This window comes from Rhincodon typus, chromosome 28 (assembly GCF_021869965.1).
Source record: "Rhincodon typus isolate 14 chromosome 28, sRhiTyp1.1, whole genome shotgun sequence".
In the NCBI taxonomy this organism is placed as follows: Eukaryota; Metazoa; Chordata; class Chondrichthyes; order Orectolobiformes; family Rhincodontidae; genus Rhincodon; species Rhincodon typus.
Window position 1 is genome coordinate 4,453,075 of NC_063359.1, and position 4,235 is coordinate 4,457,309.

Sequence of the window (4,235 nt, forward strand, 5' to 3'; positions counted from 1 at the left end):
AGAAATTGCAGGAAAAGCTCAGCAGGTCTGGCATCATCTGTGGAGAGAAATCAGAGTTAACATTTTGGGTTAAGTGACTCTTCCTCAGAACTGATGGTAACTAGGAAAATGTTGGTTTATATACGGAAGATAGAGTGGTGGGAGGGTTACGGAGTAAATGATAGGTGGGTATAGAGCCCAGAGAGCGAGAAGAGCAGTTAGACAGACAAAGGAATGGATAATGATCTGGCTAGGAGGGTGAATAGCTGTTAATGGAGACTGTTAGTAGCTAAAAATGGGTGGTGTATAATAGCAGACTATGTGATAACAAGGCCTGGCTGTGGAGGTTGGTGTAAGGACAAGGGAGAGCTTAGGCCCTGAACTTATTGAACTCAGTACTAAATCCAGAAGGCTGCAGTGTCCCCAGGTGGAAAATGAGGTGCTGTTCTTCCAGAAAGGAAGAGAGGGGATGAGGGCTGAAGTGACGGAAGGGTCACTCGACCTGAGACGTTAACTCTGATTTTTCTCCACAGATGCTGCCAGACCTGCTGAGCTTTTCCAGCAATTTCTATCAGAGAACTGGTTATTGCTGTTCTGGTGCTGCTTGATAGCACTGATGATGACACCTTCCATTACTTTTCTGATGAGTAGATTGATGGAGCATTAATTGGTTGGTTTGGATTTGTCCTGCTTTTTGTGCACAGGACACACTTGGGCAATTTTCTATATTGTTGGGTAAATGTAAGTGTTGTAATTGTACTGGAACAGCTTTGCTAAGAGAGTGGCAAATTCTGAAGCACAAGTCTTTGGTACTTTTGCCAGAATGTTGTCAGGGCCCATAGCCTTGGCAGTGTCCACCGCTTCCAACTGTTTCTTGATATCACAAAGAGTGAATCGAATTGGCTGAAGACTGGTATCTGTAATGCTGGGGACCACTGGAGGAGGCCAAGAAAAATCATGCATTTGGTACTTCTGGATGAAGATTGCTTTGATTGCTTATGCCTGTGTTGGGCTCTTACATCTTTTCTATTATCAATCTGTTCAGAGATGTTATTGCATACCTGTAGAACAGGTGGGACTTGTACCCAGGCCTCCTGGGTCAGAGATATAGACGCCTTATGCTACAAGAGCCCTTCAGTGCTATGGTTGTGCTTTTGAATGAAGTTGTTAATTGCTGACACTAAGGGGTCCTCTTCTGCCTTGGGCTGAATAGGTGCCTGGTCTCCAGCAATCCTTTGAATGCCAGAAACCAGCTACAGAGATGTGGCAGTGATATCCTGAAAAATTACCCACTCCTGTGTCAGGATCAGAGAAGATGGAGGCTGCAGGATGTAGATTTGCCAATGCATCCGCCGAGGAATCTGTGGTTTCTTCCCCAGAGGTGGTGGAGAGGATGTCTTTCAGGGCTGTTCTTTTAATATCAGAGATTGTACAAATTCCACTGGTTCCTTCGGGCATCAAAAGTGAGTATGTGTTATGAACAAGGGGTAGAAGATTGGGCATATTAAGAGTATTTTCAGAGTGGCGGAATTGAGAGATTAGCTCAGTACAAAATAATGCTTTTTCTTTGGTTGCTGGGATATGGATGTTTCAGCATTATCACATGAGTGATAGCAGCTGTCACCAGCCTGGGACAGCATCCTCTCCCTCACAGGGAGGGAGGAGTCTGTCAGGTGCTCTCCACCCATCTTGGCTCTCTCCAACCTATTGTGTGCTGTTTTCTCCTGGAATGAATCAACGGTATTGCATGTAATAGTGTGAGTAGTAGACCATGAGCCTTGGGTTGGAGGTGTGTGCAGTAGCATAGGGAAAGAGAGTGAGTGCAAGGTTTCAAATAGAAAATGATGGCACTTAACCCTGATGGAGTGGAATAGGTCATCGAACTTGTCCCTGCATTGTTGAACGTTTCTGTCTACTGTTGACACTACTGACTGGGTGGCAACTTCAGAACAGGCTGGCAAGGTGCCATGGTCTGTTCTGCCAGTCCACAGGGTAATAGGACAGCCCTCCTCTGTATCATCCTACCTACCAGGACTTAAAAGTCCCTGTCTAAAAAATCAGCACCAATTTACTGATGTAACTGGGGCAAATGTCATGAATAATGAAGGACAGTTATAGATTACCAGTGCTTGACCAGCACTGCCTTTTAAGATTGTTCTGTCTTCAGGAATCCTAGGATACCCCAGCAGTGATGAGTACTACCTGTGACAAGTTGAAGAATACAACAAATGGGGAACCATTGCTTAGGTAATGAGACAAATTTGGGAATATAGAGTGAGAACACCCACTAGGCTCCACCAAAAGAAACTCTCCTTGAAGAATCAACAAAGGGTAATGAACTTATGATGCAGATCATTATTGGTCTAGTTGAATGTTGGAACAGGCTTGAAGGAATAAATGGCTTTTCTTCCTTCCAATGGAATTAGAATTTCTTTAGTTCAAAGGTGTTTAAAATAAATTATTCTTGGTACATTCCTAACACTTCCATGACTGACATTTGCTGCTCACTCCTGGTTGCCCTTGGGGATTTGGTGGAGGACCATTATCTGAAATGCTGCAACACCTGTGTTGAAGGTAATAGCAATGCTGTCCCAGCATTTGACCCACTGACAAGTAAACAAGCAGAAACAAAAACAGAAGTTGCTGGAAAAGCTGAGCAGGTCTGGCAGCATCTGTGAAGATCTCTGAAGAGAAAATCAGAGCTAACGTTTCGGGTCTGGTGACCCTTCCTCAGAAAACAAGTGGCATATGTTCAATTCAGAGATAATAATAACTGCCGATGCTGGAGAATCTGAGATAACAAGGTATAGAGCTGGATGAACACAGCAGGCCAAGCAGCATCAGAGGAGCAGGAAAGCTGACGTTTTTGGGTCTAGACCCTTCTTCAGAAATGGGGGAAGGGAAGGCCTCCTACCCTCCATCGACCTCTTCATCTCCAACTGCCGTCGAGATATCAATTGCCTCAACCTGTCCACCCTTCTCACACACTGCAACCTCTCCCCCACAGAACGTGCAGCCCTCTGCTCCAACCCCAACCACACTATAAAACCTGCGGACAAGGGTGGCGCAGTTGTAGTATGGCGCACTGACCTCTACATCGCCAAGGCCAGACGCCAGCTCTCTGATAGCTCCTCCTACCGCCCCCTTGATCATGACCCCACCCCTGACCACCAAAACATCATCTCCCAGACCATCCACAACCTCATCACTTCAGGTGACCTCCCACCCACAGCCTCCAACTTTATCCTTCCCACACCCCGTACTGCCTGTTTCTATCTCCTTCCCAAAATCCACAAACCTGGTTGACCCATTGTCTCCGCCTGCTGCTGCCCCACAGAACTTATCTCCACTTATCCTGACTCCATTTTCTCCCCCTTGGTCCAGGAACTCCCCACCTACATCCGTGACACCACCCACGCCCTCCACCTCCTCCAAAACTTCCGATTCCCTGGTCCCCAACACCTCATCTTTACCATGGACGTCCAGACCCTATACACTTGCATTCCCCATGTAGATGGCCTAAAGGCCCTCCGCTTCTTCCTGTCCCACAGGCCCGACCAGTCCCCCTCCACTGACACTCTTATCCACTTAGCTGAACTCGTCCTCACCCTTAACAACTTCTCCTTCAATTCCTCCCACTTCCTACAGACAAGGGGGGTGGCCATGGGTACCCGCATGGGCCCAAGCTATGCCTGCCTCTTTGTAGGATACGTGGAACAATCCCTCTTCCGAAGCTACACTGGCTCTATCCCCCACCTGTTCCTCCGTTACATCGGTGACTGTTTCAGTGCCGCCTCATGTTCGCATGAGGAGCTCAAACAGTTCATCCACTTCACTAACACCTTCCACCCCAACCTTAAGTTCACCTGGACCATCTCCGATACCTCTCTCTCCTTCCTGGACCTCTCTGTTTCCATCTCTGGCAACCACCTGGAAACTGATATCCATTTCAAGCCTACCAACTCCCACAGCTACCTAGAATACACCTCCTTTCACCCACCTTCGTGCAAAAATGCCATCCCCTGTTCCCAATTCCTTCACCTCCACCGGATCTGCTCCCGAGATGAGGCATTTGTCCTCGTTTTTCAAGGACCGCAACTTCCCCTCTACAGTGGTCGAAAACGCCCTCGACCGCGTCTCTCGCATTTCCCGCAACTCATCCCTCACAACCCCTCCCCGCAATAACAACCAAAACAGAATCCCCCTCATCCTCACGTACCACCCCACCAACCTCCGGATCCAACGCATCATCCTCC